Here is a 20,483-nt window from a genome sequence, read left to right as displayed (position 1 = left end):
AAAAAAAAAAAAAAAAAGAGTAGCCCCCGCTCTCCACAACTAGAGAAAGCCCGCGCACAGCAACGAAGACCCAACACAGCCAAAAATAAATAAATAAATTTATTTAAAAAAAAAAAACTGGACCATGAGAGAGCTTAGCTTTGTGCACGTTATAGTATCTGAATAGAGGTGTTAGTGGAAGGAATGGATAAATTCAAGAAATATTCAACTGGTAGAATGATAAGAATTTGGCAACATGGGAGTCAAGAAAGAGATAAAGAAAGAGCAATTAATTAGGCAGCAATGTCATTCACTGAAATAGTTAACAAAGGAGGAACAGAGGGTTTGGAGACAAATTAATGAGTTAATTTAAATTAGTTAACAAACAAAGAGGTATAAAGGAATAAGTCAATAGTGAAGATAAAATGGACTCGAAGAAAAATACTCAATCCAGAGGAAAGCAGGAAGAGAAAAAGAAAGAACAGATGGGACAAACAGAAAACAAAGAGCAACGTGGTACTGGACAACACCACCAGCAATTAGATGAAATGTAAACGGCCTAAATGCACCAATTAAAAGACAGATTGTCAGAGTGGGTAAAAGTAAGACCCAATTCTACGCTGTGTACAAAAAACTCTACTTTAAGTACAAGGACTGGGAACAAGAGAAATGGCATGAAGAAGCAAAGTGTGATTTGTACAGAATGAATTGTGATGGCAAATCAAAGAGATGGCCCTAGACAGCAGAAATGAGGTGCTCTGTTTACTATAAGATTAAGGGGGGAAAAGTCTAGAAAAAGAATTCATAACACTATAAATAACTGTGGTCCATATACTATGTTAGGGTGTAAGTAAACGTCCTGAAGGTGCTTAAAGCCTAATTATACATGTAAATTTTTGTTACTAAACTGGATAATCTTGGCTCAAAGTCCATGACGTGGAAACACCAGCAGCTTTGAACCTAAAATATGTCCATTTTAAGGCTGTGGTACTCCTTTCCTACCTTATTTCCACTTTCCCTTTCTATTAGCTAACCTAGTAGAACGGGCACTTCCATGGCTATCTTCTTCCACACCTACACAAACCATGCTGGTAGTCATATGGGGGGTAGGAGAGAGCAATTTAATCTGTTACACCAAATACGCATTTACAGGGGCTTTACAGTTTACAAAGCCTTCACCTCTTCCCAATTACATTCATATTTAATAAATTTAAGCTAAGAGACTTTTGACGTGTCTTATTTATCTTTTGTATAATAGAAAGCTCTTGTTATTGGGTACCCACATTTAGTTTGCTTGTCTTCATAAATCTAATGCTATAGTAATATTTTTGTTCTTTGACTCCCAAAATGCCTATATTCTTTAAAACAGCAATGTCCAATGTTATTTGAACTTCACCACGTATGTACTTCTTTCTACCAAATTTTAAGATTTGAAATTATGGCCAAAAATTATCAATGAACATTTTGAGGGGTTGTGCTAATTACTAGGGGAGGTGGGAACAATATGAAGACCTAATATGCTTAACTTGTTATCTTTGTTTTACTCCTCTTTAGAAAAGGATATTTAGCATTTGCAAGAGAGAAGCATAAAAAATATTTTTTCAAGCTTTTATTCTAAGACTGTGAAAAGTTCACATCATGGTTATAATTTGTTTCTCTTGGATCTAAACATGCACCCACCCATTCGCTTCAGAAAAATGCTTGGAAAGAAACCCTAGGACAGTTATACTTCCTGGAAATTTCAACTGGGGAAAAAAAAAAAAGTATCCCTTCCCTGAAGGGATAGCCAGTAGCAAATGATGCAAATGTTCTTTTGTATTAATACCAATTTGTAAAAACCTGTTCTTACACAAGATACATTCGTTTGGGCTTCCCTGGTGGCACAGTGGTTGAGAGCCTGCCTGCCGATACACGGAACATGGGTTCATGCCCCGGTCCAGGAAGATCCCACATGCTGCGGAGCGGCTGGGCCCGTGAGCCATGGCCGCTGAGCCTGCGCGTCCGGAGCCTGTGCTCCGCAACGGGAGAGGCCACAACAGTGAGAGGCCCGCGTACCGAAAAAAAAAAAAGATACATTCATTCATTCAACAAATATTTCTTGAACAACTATTAAGAAGGTAATTTACAAATGGATTCTCCCTCTCACATACTTGATACGTGGTATGATTTTATTATTAAGCAAAATGATTACGAAAATTTTATTTATCCAGTTTTGCGGGGCAATTTCCAGTCCCCAGAATGCTTCTCTCTGCTACTGACTGGCTGCCTCTCCATGTGAACAGTCAGATTCCTAGGGGCAAAGACTGCAATCTTACCACCATATCCCTCAGAGCCCAATACAATACTTGGCATACAGTAAGGTAGCCAAAGGAACATTTGATGAATGAATGAATGGATGGATGGATGAATCATACTCATTAAGTAGTACAAACAAAAATCCCAGTAAAAGAAGAAAATAAACTCAGTACAGGCGTCACTCCTGATCCTTTCCTCTCTCTTCATCCAGGCTCACTTTGTTGTCCTTTTCTCTATAGGTATTTCTACTGCTAAAATGACCATTTTTGAATTCCTGGTATCAGTTTGCCTCACTGTGAACTTATCGGCAACGCAGTCTTCTTCCTCATCTTTGAACGCCCAGCCTGGTGCACAGTAAGACTGGGCACAAATTTGCCTCATAATAAAGAGCAACAAATACCAAAGACACCTCCTTAAATCAGTGTGGCCAAGCTTCAGATTATTATTGTGTAGTAAAAACAATGTACTGAACTAGTAACAATGAGATTTACTATTAAAATTAAGTTAAATAAATGTTTGATCCTAGTCACTTGTACAATAAATACCACCCAAATCATAGCACCAGATTTTACCAAACAGAAATACACAAGTGCCTACTGGAGTTGGAAGTGTCACCTAGAAGCCATAAATAAAAGAAATATGAAAGGAGGCTTCCTCGGGCAGACACCTTTAACTGAGGGTAAAAATCACCAGCACAAATACCCAGGGAAATCTGGTAATTCTTCAGAAAACCTGGTGTGTAATGTTTCTAAAACACAGATATTTGTAATTATGCCTCTTACTTCAAAAAAATAATAGCAATGAAAATTTCTGAAAGGCTTCCAGTGGCTCTGCAGGGAGTACAGAGACCAAACTCCTCAGTATAACTTCCTGGGTTCAGCACCGACTGGCTCCAATCCAGATCTGCAGCTCGTCTTCTGCTTCCCATGCCCTCTCACACACACCCTGAACTCCAGCTATACCAGCCTCCTCAACACGAAATGCTTCCATGTCCTCATTAATGCTGACTCTCCTCTGTCTAGACTGTCCACTTCCCCTGTCTACACTTGAAGAAAAAAAGAAAAAAAAAAATCCAACCCAAGCTTCCAGGTATAAGGTTAAAAACAGGCAGTTTGTGACCAAACCTAACAATAGCTCTGTTGCTGATTTTTAAACCACAGAACACTCAGACTAAAACTTTGGGGGTGTGGATGGGGATCAAGTTATTTGTGAATTTATGGTATACACACTCTCTCACAAATCACAAGGCTCTGAAAGAGAAGTCTGGTACATGGCAAACCAGCCCAGCAGAGAGTGGCTACCTCTCCAGCCATACCCACTGGCAGAGAAAGCAGGATGCCAAGAATGGCCAAGTCAAACTCAAATGGGCTAAGAGTAATGCAGTCCCTCCCCCAAGACGGCCCTGGGGTCTATGTGACTGATGAAGGCACTCTTCCCAGGGGACAGAACAAGGGGCAGTACGATCTGATCAGGAATCACACTTCACGGATGAGCTATGCCCAGAGCAATATTTATGGCTATGCGACAGGGCAGGGCAGAGCACTGTCCAGGGGGGAAATCTGAACAATGCAGCTGATCACTGACAAATGATCTGGATGGAAATGAAGCTAGAGGAATAAACATCACCAGTACACCGTGTTCTATGAGACAAGTCATTGCAACTAGATGAAGTAGGTCAACAGGACTTTGTATGGTCTGTGCTTCGGGAGGGAAGGACTGTACCTGCAGCTGACCTATGTAAGGTGATATACACACAAATATACATTATACTTAAATGTATAGAAATGTGTGTGTACGTACATATATATTAGTCAAAAAGGGTAAAATGTAGCACTCCTAAATAATCAACTTAGCTGCCATACCTAACTTCCCCCTTTGTCACCATCTCCCTGATCTTTCCCTCCCACCATAGTCAGCCACGCTCTATAAAGAATTTGGCTAGTTCTATTCAAGCCATTTGGGTTCAGCCATAATTCAGGTATCTCATATCCTCCTCCTTAATCCCTTTTTATCTCTTCCCATTATCCCCTGTAATTCCATGTTAACTATATATATCAGAACATCTAATTCAATAAATGTTGAATGAACAAACAAAACGGCACAGTTATAACAAGATAAGGAAATTTGTTTCTGCTCTCTTATCATCTTAATATCAAAAGTAATATACTTCCCATTGGATCCTAGAGTAATAAGAACCAGGCTTGAGGTTCTTCTTGTCTTCTGGAGAAGGACTGGTCTGAGTATCCACCAATCGCAGGGAGAAGGTTTCCTCCCACCTCAACCTTTAATTATATAGGAATACCCATGTAAAGAAAGTTTATTTCTGCCATGGAGTTTATTGTAACAGGACCTGTCCTGTACCAATTGTATATTTATTTTTAAAAGAAACAGATGGAATGGGATGACACAGGGCTTGGTATCACTGTCTAAAACAAGCCCAGCTGATGGCTAGACATATACACACACTGTAATCCCTGTGTACCTCTGCCCCAGACGACAGGAGTCGGGCCACAGCAGAATCAGCTCTTGTTGGAAATCAGTGAGCCAGCTGTCCAGGACAAGCCAGGGCTTATGTGATCAGATCTTTACTTGTTTCAAAGGCTTCTTAACAGCTCTAATATAGACTTATTATGCTTTTATGATCCTGGAAAACATCCAAAATGATTAGCCTATCCTTTTCTGACTCGTATATCTTTAGGCAATAAATGCACGGACTTTCTACTAACTGAGAACTTTCAAGTGAGTCCATCTAATGCATGAATGCCCTACAGAGTAACATTCCCAAAATTAAGTACTACTATCTTAAGGATTTACAGGACTTCCCTGGTGGTGCAATGGTTAAGAATCCGCCTGCCAACGTAGAGAATGGACTTGAAGACACGGGGAGGGGGAAGGGTAAGCTGGAACGAAGTGAGAGAGTGGCATGGACATATATACACTACCAAACATAAAACAGATAGCTAGTGGGAAGCAGCCGCATAGCATAGGGAGATCAGCTAGGTGCTTTGTGACCACCTAGAGGGATGGGATAGGGAGGGTGGGAGCGAGACACAAGAGGGAGGAGATATAGGGATATATGTATATGTATGGCTGATTCACTTTGTTATAAAGCAGAAACTAACACACCATTGTAGGGCAATTATACTCCAATAAAGATGTTTAAAAAAAAAAAAAAATCCACCTGCCAATGCAGGGGACAGGGGTTCGATCCCTGGTGCGGGAAGATTCCACATGCTGCAGAGCAACTAAGCCCCTGCACCACAACTACTAAGCCTACGCTCTAGAACCGGCGAGCCACAACTACTGAGCCCGCGCACCTAGAACCTGTGTTCCATGACAAGAGAAGCCACCGCAATGAGAAGCCTGCGCACCTCAACGAAGAGTAGCCCCTGTTCACCGCAACTAGAGAAAGCCCACATGCAACAATGAAGACCCAACGCAGCCATAATAAATAAATTTATATTAAAAAAAAAGAATTTACAGACACAGAAAACAAACTTACAGTTACCAAAGGGGAAGGGAGGGAGGAATAACTGGGAGTATGGGATTAACAGATGTACACTATCATATATAAAATAGAAAAACAACAAGGATTTACTGTATAGTGCAGAAAACAATATTCTATATCCTGTAATAAACTATAATGGAAATGAATTTTTAAAAGAATATAGATATATACATATGTTTAACCGAATTACTTTGCTGTACACTTGCAATTAACAATACTGTACATCAACTATACTTCACAATTTAAAAAAAAAGTTTAGATACATTCACTGTATTTTTGCCAAGGAAAAATAAGCAGGTTTAAAAAGATAATGCTGGGGCTTCCCTGGTGGCGCAGTGATTAAAAATCTGCCTGCCAATGCAGGGGACATGGGTTCGAGCCCTGGTCGGGGAAGATCCCACATGCCACGGAGCAACTAAGCCCGTGTGCCAAAACTTCTGAGCCTGCGCTCTAGAGCCCACAAGCCACAACTACTGAAGCCCATGCGTCTAGAGCCTGTGGTCTGCAACTGTGTTCCACAACAAGAGAAGTCACCACAATGAGAAGCCTGCGCACTGCAACGAAGAGTAGCCCCCGCTCACCGCAACTAGAGAAAGCCCGCGTGCAGCAACAAAGACCCAACGCAGCCAAAAATAAATAAATAAAATTAAAAACTTTTTAAAGAATCATTTAAAAAAAAAGGATAATGCTCTGATTTTAACCTATGTGTTCACAGATAAAACACTGGAAATGCTCAACCAAAACGGTAACAATGGTTGTTTCTGAATGTGGGCAATGGGAAATTTTGCTTTATTTGTATTTTTCTATATCACCAAGTTTTCTCCACTGAACATATTATAATTAAGAAATATCTTAATAGATTAAGTCCATTAAAATAAAAAATATGAAGCTTTCTCCCTTTATTTCTATACTCCTGCTTTAGCACTTTTAAAGCAGTACAAAACAGGATGACTAAGTCCCAGCAAAGTTATAATAAACTGGTCATGTGCCATGTGGTATAGATTTACCTAAAACACAGAGGTACATTCATGCCATTCTTCCTTGAGCTTGGCACTGTCTATAAGAAATTACTCTAAGAAGCACATGCTTTCAGACACTGTTACATCAGAGGCCTTTTTTTAAAGTTAGATTTTAACTGGATTTAAAAGAATGAAAGGAATTTCCTGGATTTTATCGGGTAATTTCCCAAAAGATTTTTGCCCCACTTCTTACTACAAGGATTAAAGCCACTTAGCAAATTAGACTGTGTACTTGCCACTTAAAATGCTATTCAGAACATATAAATTAAGAGATCTTTAAAAAGCAGTACATGTCAGAAGAAGTTGTTTTAACAGTTTCCTATGAAGTTAGTCAAAAAGCATCAAACATCTGAGTGCAGGAGGGGTCTACTTTCAGACCACACAGCACTATAGACAGGGAACACGTATCTACGTTGAATCAGGAAAGAACCTTTCTTTATTTTATCATCATATGACAAGTATCACTGTCAAGTTTTCACTACAACTTCATTAAAATACCAAGCCATACACACACACAATTTAACACAGCAGCAAGGAGGACAGCGACATATTTTTCAGAACTGCAAAATGGCATCTGCAGAATGTCTCAAAGGAATGACAAAGGCACTTCTTTAGCCCAAACAAAGAGAACAATGTTTCCACTAGGACATTACAGGACTATTTTATTTCAGGGGGGGAAGGCAGTAAAAATTAACACAAAACAGAGCTCAACGTGTAGAATGACAGTCTGTGGAGAAGAATTGAAAGAAACTATTGAGAATACAAGTTTCACTCATTATAGTACCGAAAAGTAAAAGAGTGCTTAAAGTTTTAAAAGTTGGGTAATTTCAAATTGTAAATCTGAAAAGAAAAATAACTTTAAAATTAGAAATGTAAAATTACAGATCAGTTGAATTAACGATGTTAGATTCATAAACACTGTGCATCTATAATTCATTTTGTTTAAGAGATGGCTTATAAATAAGCTATGCCAGCACACTTATCATTTCGCTTAACTTCCCAAAGACATTGTATTAAAAATGTACTGTCAATGCCTCCATTTTACAGATAAGGAAATTGAGACTTGTAGATGTAAAATGACTCAGTATAAAATGATTCAGTAATGGGCAGATGTGAGTTTTGATTCCAACTCTTTCACTTATTAGCTATGAAATTCTGACTTTCTTTCCAAGACACCTTACTTTGAATTTCAAGACTAACAACATCAAATAATGTTCACAAGGATTAAAGACAAACTACTGTCAAAAATGGGACAAGAAATGTCCTAAAATAGCATACTGAAATGGAAGTAAATGCTTAATAAATTGGAGGTAGAGAGGAAATTGGGATACACCCACTCCATCAAGCAATGTCTTCAAAACACTGTTATGAGAAGGGCTTAAGAAATGCCTTCAGAAAAATAAACCAGCAAGAGAATGCCAAGAGCCAGGATTAATTACAAAATAAATATCTAAATATATTTGGTGGAGAAGGTTCCTCACATTTACCTGAAGTATATGTACTTAGTTATCTTCAGTGGAGAATGCCCTAAAAAACAGTTTGATGATTTTTGTACTGTAGGAAAAAAACGCAGTTATAATTACAAACAGTAGACTCTGATTAAAGTAAGTAAAACCAATAAATAAACTACCAACAGGTAAATTTTTTCTCATAACTAATAGTTTCTCATAAATTTGTTAGCCCTACTTTGAACAGGGCTACCCCCCTCATCTTCCTAAACTCCAGTTCTGATCACATAATTCACCTGTTTGGAAAACCTCAGTAACTGCAGGAAAAAAACCCAGTCTTCCACCTGACATGCAGGCCCTGATACTATCCATGATGATTTCTATTGTTGAGGAGGGAAAAGCCAAGAGACTCCAGGCTCACTCCTCCAGACTCTTCTGAGAAGTGAGCAAACTGAGAAGCATGCCCATCACCACCACCATCGGGCAAAATCCAGTTACCAGGCTATGGCCTTGCCAAAGACTTCCCTGCCATCCTTCCCTCCTCCAGATGCCCACAGCACTCCCTTCCCCGCTTCCAGAGCTCAGCACTTTTCTACAGTACTGGCCCTATGCCCACATCTTACCCACCATACTTAACAAGTCTGTCTTACTCATCATCTCTGTATCCCCCAGAGCAAAACACACACCACTTTGTACAAAGTTATGCTTAGTCCCCATTTGGGTAGAAAAAAATGAGGGCATAAGAAAACACCTCTAAAAACAGAAACCGAGGGCACCTATTTTTCCAAACAATTCCAGGCATCATCATCTTATTTTTCTCTTATCCAAGATAATCACCTTAATGATTCAATAAAGTAAGCCTAATATTAAACTAAACGACACTCTGATGGAATAAACACTATTTTGGCACATTTATAATGAGAAATCTCATGCCATCTTTTAAGATTCATACGAGGAAAATGTGAGGAGTGTAGGACTTACTATCTTCACCTGCATGATTGGTTCTCAGGGGTTAAGACTTACCTAAAAGGTTGTTATCTTCAAAAAGGTACCGAATTCTAAGAGAAGCAAGAAGAAAATAGAAATGGCTCTGAAATAAGTCCTATGATAATATGTTTTGGGATATACAGTCCTCCTGAATCATGTAAGTTTAGGTCTGGGAGGTGCCTGAAAAAATAATGTAGCCAATCCTTTGTATAACAAACACCAAAGAATCTAAGAAATTCTAAACTGAGCTAAGTGACTGAGGGATTTTTTTTTTTTTTTTTTTAAAGAATATTGTAAGAAAAGGCAGCAACCTAACCTCCTGGCCAGGTATTTCTCATTTGCATGAACTTATTACATCAACCAGGTGATGAGCTCACGTTTCTGAATGAATTTGCCCCTCAGCATTTTCTCAAATGCAGCTCATTTTCCCAAAACATGCTTTCCTCTTGGTTTTTCCTTTCCCAACGCACCTCAGGCTTAAAAACAGTAAAAAAAAAAAAAAAAAAAAAAAAAAAAAAAAAATGTAGACTAGTGGCTTTTTTTTTTTTAAACTACAAGCATTGTCATAATCTCTCCTTCATGCAAAGCATTTATCAGATGGAAGTGTGCAAGATCTTCCTTTCACCGCTCAAGGTGGCACAGAAAATGAGGGCGGAAAGCAGGAACAAGGAAAAAGTGAAGAGGTACCCGCGCAAGAAAGCAGCAGCCGTGCCTATCAGACCGAAGCCGTAAGACAAGAAACACACTATTTTATTCTTCTGGAACACTTAAATATATTGTGTAACAGTCACAAAGAACTTTTAGGATATACCTATATAAACACAATATAAGTTTATCTTCCAGAAAAGCCAACCAACCCAAATACCAAAATCTGGACCGTGTCTCAACCAGCTCTGCGGCTGGTACCTCACTGGTAGTCATCCTTTACCTACCTTTGCTGCATAACAGGGCCTTGTGAGATAGAATTCAGGGATATTCATTCCGTCTTAGGAGAATGACACTGTAAATAACTTAAATACCACTGCCTCTCATGTGGTCAAAACAGAGCATCTAAAGAAAAACACCGACTCACATTTACCAGGAATGGATTCACTGGGTAACCACCCGAACTCCTCGGAACTCACACGTGAAGCCCAGCTCTGCGATCACTGCTACCACCTTGCTCCCACCTGCTCGCTGGCACGATCCAAGGACGCCTGGATTAAGATAAACGCCTTAAGTAGCAGTGCTGACACAATTCAGTTCCTAACGCTTATGTCAGAAGCGGCCCAGCCCCAGGTCAGGAAATAATACGACTGATATTAGAACCCACTGGTAAACATAAATGTCTTTAGGAGGTAGTGTTCCTTTTCCAATTGTAAAATTAATTCCCAAATTATTTTCCTCTTTTCACTGAACCAAACAGAAACAGGTGGAAAATAACTCCAAACAGCTGGAAAGTATGCAGAGCCATTATTACTTAAATATAATGAATTTAAAAAGACTTCGCAAGACAAATAAGATCACACTCTAGCAACACGAGACTTCTTTAAGGGAAAAGAACACACTTGTGTGCGCACACACATCATACAAGTGTACTTGGTCCCTGAGTGACGCGGGTGCTGCCAGCTCCTAGAATTGGTCTCCTTTTGCATCCCACGTTCTACGTCCTAACACTTCTCCACAGTGAGCAAGTTGGGTGATGGAGGCCTCCACACCTATTCTAAGGCAAGCAGCTTAGAGACAGGAAAAAAAGGAGTTGATCAAAAAGGAGATTCTTCACACTACACTGAACAAACTGTTTGGAATAAATTAAGTACAGCATCATAAGAAACGCAGAGCACTGCCAGAAAAAAAGAAAGAAACAGACTTTTCTTAATTCTGTTTCTTCCTACTTTAGTCACTCAGACTATTTCCATTATATTCCTCCAACACTTAAGCTGTCATCTCTAGTGGAATTTCCCCACCCACCCCAATCATTTGAAAAACCTCTGGAAAAAAACCAAAAGTATAATCAACTTTGCCAAATGACATTCAGATTTTGTCCCCACCCTAATATTTGGCTATTCATCCTTATTTCTCGATCTCTTTCCATTCTTACTCCCTTTCCTTCTTCCCCCAACTACAAATATATCCCAGCAATTATTTCCTTTCTTCCCCACTCCCTACTCCTGAGATTTTCAACACTAAGTTTCTTCATTCCCCTCATCCCACCTTCAATTCTCTCAATACAAAAAGTCAAGAAATGTACAAAATCGTAGGTCTTCAAGATGCAGAATTTAATACGCTGAAGACTTCTTGTAGAGAAATTTTTCCAAGAAAAACAAAAACAGGATTCTCCATCACCTACTTTCCAGACAGCCCTCCAGGAGCCCTCCCGTCAGCTGTTTTATATGGTTTCTTCTAGATTAACTGAGGTCAAACAGAGGTGACGGCGGGTCTGAGGCTGTGTGTGCCCGTATATTGTCTGAATCCATAACAACTGCCTTAAAGAGGACATCTAATACCCACTGACAAGCGCAATGTGCAAATCATGCTAGACTTGCTTTTTCTACAGAGATATCCCTGAAATCCGCATTACCCGCAGGACTGTCAACTCACAGAGAGGAGAGAGGAGGCCATGTTCCCTAATTTGCCTTAACTGCGTTCAGAACTCTTTTACCAAGTTTTAGTAATAATACGGTGAGCCTACAAGGTGCTCTGCTAGTACTATGGAGATGAGACAAAGCAGAGGGGAGAGAGGTAGAAGGAAAGAAGGAAAGTAACAAGACAACATCCTTGTCCTTGAGGAGCTGAAAGTCCAGACTGCTCATTCACACAACCCCGTGGAAAGTTAACATTCATAATGTGCCCACATTTCAAGATAACAGTTGAAGAAATGCCATTAAGACTTGTGTGAGAAATTGCCAAAGGAATTATACAGCTAAGAACTACAGGAATTCAGCAAAATAAGGCTAATATAATTCCAGAGTAGAAGAAATCTGGCATAGGAGATGATAACTAACAGTTTGGCAAAACCACTAAAAAGTTTGAAGACATTTATTGTTTTAACATGGCAGAAAAGAAACACTTCAGAGACACTTATGCTTAGTGTAAAACATACATTTTTCAGCTTCACTCCTTTCAGGTTCACATCAAATAATCCTAGAAGAGCAGCAATCCAGCCATCTCATAATGGTTTCTAAACTTCTCCAAATCACTTGGGGCAAATTAATTTAAGTACACAGGTGTGTTTGTGTAGTCTCAATGTTTCACTTTTTTTCAGACTCAAAGTTATATGAGATGGATTAAATAAATTCTCTGGGGCAATGCTTTCTAATTTATCCTAGAGGATAATACTTCACAAATTTTCACCAGTAAAATAGGCAGAATGGCATAGTTAAAAGTATACTGGGCTAGGTGGAACCAGTTCTAATTCCAGCTCTGAAAGTCATGGGAATTAAGATCAAGTCATTTAACTTCATTTTACTAAATTTTCTCATCTATAAAATAAAGACAGGGAGGACTCATTACCTCTTAAAGTACCTCATAGTTCTAAAGTTCTACATTCTAAAAAAACTCCTTGGCACGGCAAAACCAAACATATAGTATGAGCCCTACTTTGTGAAACGTATACAAATGTGCATTTACTGAAGTATTTAAACCACTGAATGTACGGTTATAAATAATAAAAACAATATAATATTAAGTGATTATGTCTGAAAATAGGAATGAGGCTGGCTTTTATTATTTGTTTCTCTGTATTCCAAGTTCTATTCAACAAACACATACATTTATCATGAAAAAGATTCAATCCCTTGAATCCAAGCTTGACATTTGGAATCAGAACTCTTCAGCCTCTACGAAATACACTGGAAATCAGAGTTCTCTTGGAAACATGACAGGTCCGTCTTGGATTAGGGGGAAAGTAGAGGGGGAAAGCCCCTCAACTTTGTTTTTCCACAACTACTTTTCTCATCTAGTCTGAATCCCCTCCTCTGTCCCTACCCTTCCCCGTAAAAATCTCTTGGGAGTGACTGAACGCGAGTAACCTAAAACTGGAATTTCTGGAAGTGCGTGGTTTTCCCAAAGCACTGTATTTTCATCTCCCTACTTCCACACACACACCCAGAATTGGATTTCATACTTATTTTGCAACAAAACCTCACAGCAGTACTTAAACGTCCTTTAAAAAAAAAAAAAGAAAAGAAAAGAAAAGGCATGGGCAGCCTATATTGGAAAAAAAAAAAAAAAGAATGATTTGGCACCTGTGGAGGTGATGTCATTACCAGCCATGGCTCTGAACTGTCTCTGGAATGCAGCTTAGGCCACCCAATGCTATTTAACATAAAACACAGTCTTTCCTGGCCCAAGAAACCTCACAGTCACACTTGACTGTACCCTGCTTAGGAATCCAGCATTTACAACTTTTTAGCTTTAAACATTTCGTAGAGCACAGCAGATACAATCAGCACCATCCTTGAAAGTCAAACTTGAGCAGCTCTAAACCGTTCTTTAACATCCAGCAGGCCTGAGAAGGACTAATTCTGCATGCCTGTCAATAGGCAATCCCTGACTCATGATCGGCCAGATTTTGAGTCATTGCACTGGGGGGAAAAAAAAACATACATGCACGCCAACCCAAGATGAAGTGAGGACTTGGTTGGGGACAGAGTGAGCACACTGGGGGAATGAGATGAGGATGACAAAAGTGAAGCTGGAGATGAGAGCCTCAATCCTTATTCTGTAAAATGAAGCTAAGAAAATCTAATTCCTGGCTATCTGTACAGATAAGATAATATAGAATGACGGTTTCTGACATAAAGTAAACTCTAAGTAAATGTTAGCTATTATTATCTTTCCCCGGCAGAAACAGTCATTAAAGGGAATATTAACTCCCCAAGCCTGCTTAAGAAGGTCCAATTAATCTATAACACACCTGAAAGTACTTGAAAACTTAACTGCAAATTTTAACACTTCTAAGGAAAACACACATAAGGAGTTTCAACTAAAATACATTTGCTCCCCAGAAGAATGAGTGAGGGATGACCCTTTCTGCCCTCCTTCATTCACACTAGACAGCCTGATGAAGAATCCTGATCCCACCACTGCTCCAGCCAGGGGCCCACCCAGAGATCGGGTACCTGACCAGGGTCTGGCATGGCAACTCTTAGAAACTGGGAATAAAGATCCGCGGGAAACTGAGCCTCTGCCCAAACCACCTAACTCCCCACTCCACAGTGCCCTGATCCCTTTTTTAAGAGCCATGGAACTGCGGCCACCTGCTTCCCACTGCCAACGCCTGACCAACATGGTCCAATACGAAGGGAAACGAAACTCTCCACCTCCCAGAGTTCAGTCTAGAAAGCCACACAAGGCCTTACAATTTACTGTCAAGATTTTACTACTCACAGCAATGGGAGATGGACCAGGAACATCCAGATGTGTTTGTCTGCTTCACGTTTCTAAAGGCAAAGCCAAGATCACACTGGGATGCTAATGCTAATGTTTTTTTAAAAATCATCGAGACAGCAGAAGGAGAAAGAAGCCGGAACTTATATCTCACAATTCCCACAACTGTCTGCTTGATCTTTTACTGAGTTTTGTCCCCTCACAACCCTCTAAAAATTAATTTTCAATTTTCTACGGCTGATTACGTGTTATGTGGTCACCGTAACTCTAAGTTGCAGAAAGCTCTCTCCCTATGACCCAGAGCACATCAAAAGCCCCCTCTCCTCACCCCACAGCTTTTCCAGAATTACAGGATCTTGGCGATGACCCACACGCCGACTTTTTTCCAATCTATTTCCCTCAGTCTGACAGGGAAGCTCCACAGACCCAGTGCTGAGCCAGAAGGTCAATCGATACCTGGGTCATACTCTTCTCTACCACCCGACCACGTGTAGTCTCTACTAGGGGAGAGGTGGGCTGAATCCCAAACCTGGAATGCATTCCAAATCGAAATCGTTTTTATTACCCGTACTCCTACCTACTCCTTTCTCTAAGGCACAGAGCAGAAGAGCAGAGGGGGTGTGTGTGTGTGTGCGTGTGCGCACATGCGTGCACGTTGGTCCCTACTTTAAAAGTGAACCCCATGATCCTGCCCTCCGCACCCTCAGTTACCCATTCCCACGCTTCCCAAACACTAGCTTTCAATTTTTTTGTGACCCAGAGTAAAACATTTACATCCCAACCCAGTTCACAAATACACAGTAAACACACCCAGTTTTAATGGAAACACAGTTTTCAAATGGTCGCTCTGATCAGGCCTAAGCCTAGGCAGTCTGTGCCAAATCCAGCCCTAGCCCCTCTCCGCAGTGAGCCTTCTCCCTGCCAGCGGGCTGCCTCAGCGGAAAAGGGGCACCTCTTTCCTTCCACTCCCCTTTCTCTTTCTTCTCCCAAGGGGAAGATTCCTGCAGTGGCAGAGCTCCGCTCCAGCCAGGGAGGTGGATCCAAGGTACGATAACTGCTGATGGAAAGCTTCTCCCAAAGGGGAAGCCTTCTTTTTTCACTTCAGGTAAAATTCTGTGTAGGCTAGATAAGGCCCCAACTCTCATGTTGTTTATTCATTTTCTAAATGCCAGCCATGACCTTCTAAAATGATTTCTTGGAAAATCCTGCCCCAGTCCTATATATGATTCTACCATTATCTCATTTTCGTTCGTCCCAACCTTTGATCCCCTTCCGCCCTGCTTCTTGAACCACCACCCCCAACTACTTTGGCCCTGAGCAGCCTGTGCCTCCACCACCTTCCCGCTGCCCTGTCTTCACTACCCTCCTTCTGCAGCTTGGATTCCACGGGCCACCACTAGACCCTCAGCTCCCAGCCCTGCTGTCCTCCAGCACATCTGTGTGCTCTGTGGCTCCACCTAACTCTGGCCCTACTTCAGCCTTGCACCCATGCCGCCAAACAAAAAACATGTGATGATGATAACTTTTCTCCATTCAAATTCACAGCCACGAACTTTAACAGGACTCTTAGAGATCTCCAGACATATCCTACGACAGTTTCCTAGTCAATGCACACCGCCACTCTCCTGGACATAGATTTCACACTTACACATAAAGCCAAAAAAATGACAGACAAAAAATATATGACACTGGATATTGGATCTTCCTATGATCTCAGCCACAATCTTACTACAGCTGTCCTCCAATAAGGAAAACCAGAGAGTGTTCAACAAAGTCAATGTTATAAGAAATAAAAAAGTTACTAGCCATTCTTTTTCTTAAAAAATCTGCCCAGTACAAGGCTGACTTCCAATATTAACACGTTTAAGGGCATTTAACCATTAGAGAAGAAAAGAATAAGTCTTGGTTTTCTCTTATCTTACAAAAATGTTTGGTAATATTCTCTCCTCAATTCTCTTACCAAAGTAGTCCATGTACAACTCTGCCCTGCCTCTCTAATCACTGTCAGGCATAACAGTTCATTGTCCAAATATAATTTGTTCAGCCATGCAAACACCTGTGCAATCAGGCATGTTCAATTTGCAAGGGACAAGTCCAACGGCATGGCCACAGCGATAAGCACTGGTGCCTGGCTAGTGGGCCTTTTGCTGAAAGAAACAGCTTTTCCCATAATTATCTCTATTTTGAATCAAAATGTCTAATAAATGTTTTTATGTAATTCAACAGAAAGACAAAACAGGTGCATTACAGAGTTGCTGTTTATTCTAACCCAGGCCACTAACAGTGGCACTCAGGCACATAATAAACCCCAGAGTAAAATAAAGCTGTGTCTCTTGAAATTCAAGGGCCAGGAGAAGTGAAAGCTAAGGAAGCAAATTTGCCCAAGGAGGCAATAAAAGGTCAAGACCAGAACTCAATGTGCTGTAAGAGAGCTGCCACAGGGAAATCACTGCAGGGTTTCAAGGGTTATTTCTATCACTTTAAAACTCAGTTCCTGCGACTTCCCTGGTGGCACAGTGGTTAAGAATCTGCCTGCCAATGCAGGGGACACAGGTTCGATCCCTGCTCCGGGAAGATCCCACGTGCCGCGGAGCAACTAAGCCCGTGCGCCACAACTACTGAGCCTGCGCTCTAGAGCCCACGAGCCACAACTACTGAACCCGTGTGCCGTAACTACTGAAACCCACGCACCTAGAGCCCGTGATCCACGCCAAGAGAAGCCACTGCAATGAGAAGCCCGTGTACTGTAACGAAGAGTAGCCCTTGCTCACCGCAACTAGAGAAAGCCCGCACACAGCAATGAAGACCCAACGCAGCCAATATCTATCTATCTATGTATCTACCTACCTACCTATCTCAGTTCTTGCTGGAGGGGGGCTGTACACGACCTGACTACTCAGTTGAGAAATCTAGACTGAAATCACATATGCCAGAAAATAGGCAGATTTGAGAACATGCAAAGGCTATATGCCCTTCAGAGCAAGAGGGTAATTTAGCTTAGAGGAACCTCAGGTCAAAGACATGAACACCACTTAGACCTGCAGATATGGCCGAGGCCACGGGCTAGCCTTCCCGCCTCAGTCACCCAGACTGCTAACATTTAAAAAAAAAAAAAAAAATGTGCACAGCACAAGCAACACCAATAAGGTCATGTTAACGTAACAATTCCCACCCTTCACTTACTTAGGCTCCTTTCCCAGCCCCTGAGTTTCCAAAGCTCTACCAACTGTCTTCTGTTACCGAGTTTTAAGATTCCTAAGGTGTTTCTTCCTCCTCCCTCCCCCTCCTCCTCCTTTCATCCACTCCATGTGTGGGGAATGGCCACTATATACCGAGCACTGTGCTGGGACACATAACCTAGTAAGGGCCGCAGGAGAGGAAGCCAATGATTACAATTCACTCTGAGAAATACCTACTTAAAGCAACCTGCAAAAAAGCAGACGAGCAGAGAATGATGGTGAAATCCATCTCTGAAGGATGAAGATGCAAAGAAAGGAGGTACAGCATCCCAAGTACTTGCAAAGACATCAAGATACGGTACAGGTTGCTCCTTGCAACTTGTTACATTTAATCAAAATCACAAAGGTTAGGCCCAAGAATTCACAAGACAAAATGCAAAAGTCAGTCAATTTCCCTACCAATATGACAGCTATGCGATAGCTACTGGACCTAGAGATTTCTTCTTCTTCAGATTATCTGAAAATTCCATTCATCCATTCTATTTGTTTTCAGTTTACAAAAGCTAGTCAACAGTTGGCACTGTAGGTATGTGTGGGCCTATGAAGATCACTCACAATTGTAACCTCTGAACTCAATATAACGGTGAGAGGCACACTACGATCTTCATCCCAGACAAAACTTTGGTGGGTATTCCTTCCATTCTTTTGCTTTTCTCCCACCCCAAGCTAAGGTATTTCATGTACCATTCTTAATAGGTAGTCAACTAATCCTGGCTAAGATAATGGCAGATAATAGTTGACGGTGTGACCTCGTCTAGGTCAGCATAGGGGATGAAGATAAGGAGCAGCTAGAAGACAGAATCCAGCACAAGGTCAACTTGTGTCATTTGGCTTAGGGCTAGGTGAGCAGACAGATGGATAGCCTCTTCCGCCACCTCTGGAAAAGAGAATAAAAACTTGCCAAATTAACAGAGTTGTTTTTTTATTTAAAAAAAAATTTCACAGGACTTCCCTGGGTGCACAGTGGTTAAGAAGCCACCTGCCAATGCAGGGAACGCGGTTCGAGCCCTGGTCCGGGAAGATCCCACATGCCGCGGAGCAACTAAGCCCAGGCGCCACAGCTACTGAGCCTGCACTCTAGACCCCGCGAGCCACAACTACTGAAACTCGTGCTCTGCAACAAGAGAAGCTACCGCAATAAGAAGCCCATGCACAGCAAAGAAGACCCAACACAGCCAAAAATAAATTAATTAATTAAATAAATTTTAAAAAATAAATCTCACAGAAACAGTTTCTAATAAGATTTGGTCTGTGCCCTATGTTAGCTAGGTCAGGGTATTTCAACCTCTGCACTCCTGACATTTTGGCCAGATAATTCTTCGTTGTCTGAAGAGCTGTCCTGTGCATCGTAGGATGTTTAGCAGCATTCCTGGCCTCTACACAGAGATGCTAGTAGTGCATCATCAAGTCATGGCAATCAAAAATGTCTCCAGGGCTACCCTGGTAGCACAGTGGTTGGGAGTCCGCCTGCCGATGCAGGGGACGTGGGTTCGGGCCCAGTCCGGGAGGATCCCACATGCCGCAGAGCGGCTGGGCCCGTGAGCCATGGCTGCTGGGCCTGCGCGTCCAGAGCCTGTGCTCCGCAATGGGAGAGGCCACAGCAGTGAGAGGCCCGCGTACCTAAAAAAAAAAAAAAAAAAAGTCTCCAGACATTGCCAAATGTTCCCTACAGAACAAAAATCACCTACCCATCCCCATCCCGGATGAGAATCACTGTGCTAAATTATGAGCACCAGCCTATTTACTAAATAAAGAAGACACTGATGTTCATGAACAGGGCAAAATATTAAAAGGGTGATGCCTTAATCAGCTATTGCAGTTTAACGGAAAGCTAACAGATATCCCCAACAGAAGAGGGAGGTCAAAATTAAGGCCAAAAAAGTAAAGTCTGGAGCATTTAGACAACAATAAGTATACAGATGCTCAGGTCTGGTGAAAGCTGCAACTGAAAAAGAGTTTAGTGAAAACATTAAAACTAAATCAAACCAAGTCTATCTTTATTCCACATATCCAAGCCCATTCTACCAAAAAAAAATCTTTAACAGATTTTAATTCTACAAAATGAGTATCTGAAATAGTAACTATTCTGATACAATTAGTAACGCACAGACCACACTCCAAATCCTGGCCCCTTTCAACCATTTTCTAGTTACCTGATACTTACCCTAAGCTTTTTCCCTCTCCAGAGAAGTAAACGACATGGCCAATATAAGGACATGAGCATGGAGCCCGGCACACTGTCAGTACCATCAAGTGGTAATTGCCAGTAGTTTCACATATGTTTCATAAACATACTTCTAATACAAAATGGAACACGCCGCCCAAGTGAACTAAGAAAACACACGCTTAATAAGTTAACTTTAAAAATCCATTCCTGTAAAAAAAATCCATTCCTGTAAAAACAACACACACCTTAGATGCCAAGATTTACCTACATTTTTTTTTTTTTTTTTTTGCGGTACGTGGGGCTCTCCCGCCGCCGAGCACAGGCTCCGGACGCGCAGGCCCAGCGGCCATGACCCACGGGCCCAGCCGCTCCGCGGCACACGGGATTCTCCCGGACCGGGGCGCGAACCCGCGCCCCCTGCATCGGCAGGCGGACTCCCAACCACTGCGCCACCAGGGAAGCCCTACCTGA

The 20,483-nt window shown here is 41.4% G+C and overlaps 1 protein-coding gene across 11 annotated transcripts in view; it reads right to left on the bottom strand.

The window, feature by feature from the left end:
* EPB41L2 (erythrocyte membrane protein band 4.1 like 2) overlaps nucleotides 1–20,483 on the bottom strand; it is a 213,986-nt gene that overhangs the window by 143,547 nt on the left and 49,956 nt on the right. For 8 of the 11 annotated variants that reach the window (XR_009543941.1, XM_060168399.1, XM_060168389.1 and 5 more), the window contains exon 2: nucleotides 10,309–10,432. The exons of the other annotated variants lie outside the window; for them this stretch is intronic. The gene's annotated coding sequence lies outside the window, so the exon portion shown is untranslated. The remainder of the gene's footprint in view (nucleotides 1–10,308; nucleotides 10,433–20,483) is intronic. 11 annotated transcript variants of the gene reach the window in all.

The sequence above is a fragment of the Lagenorhynchus albirostris genome, chromosome 12, assembly GCF_949774975.1.
Source record: "Lagenorhynchus albirostris chromosome 12, mLagAlb1.1, whole genome shotgun sequence".
Classification (NCBI taxonomy): Eukaryota; Metazoa; Chordata; class Mammalia; order Artiodactyla; family Delphinidae; genus Lagenorhynchus; species Lagenorhynchus albirostris.
Note: the sequence above shows the minus strand (reverse complement) of the source record. Positions and strands in the feature narration are given on the sequence as shown.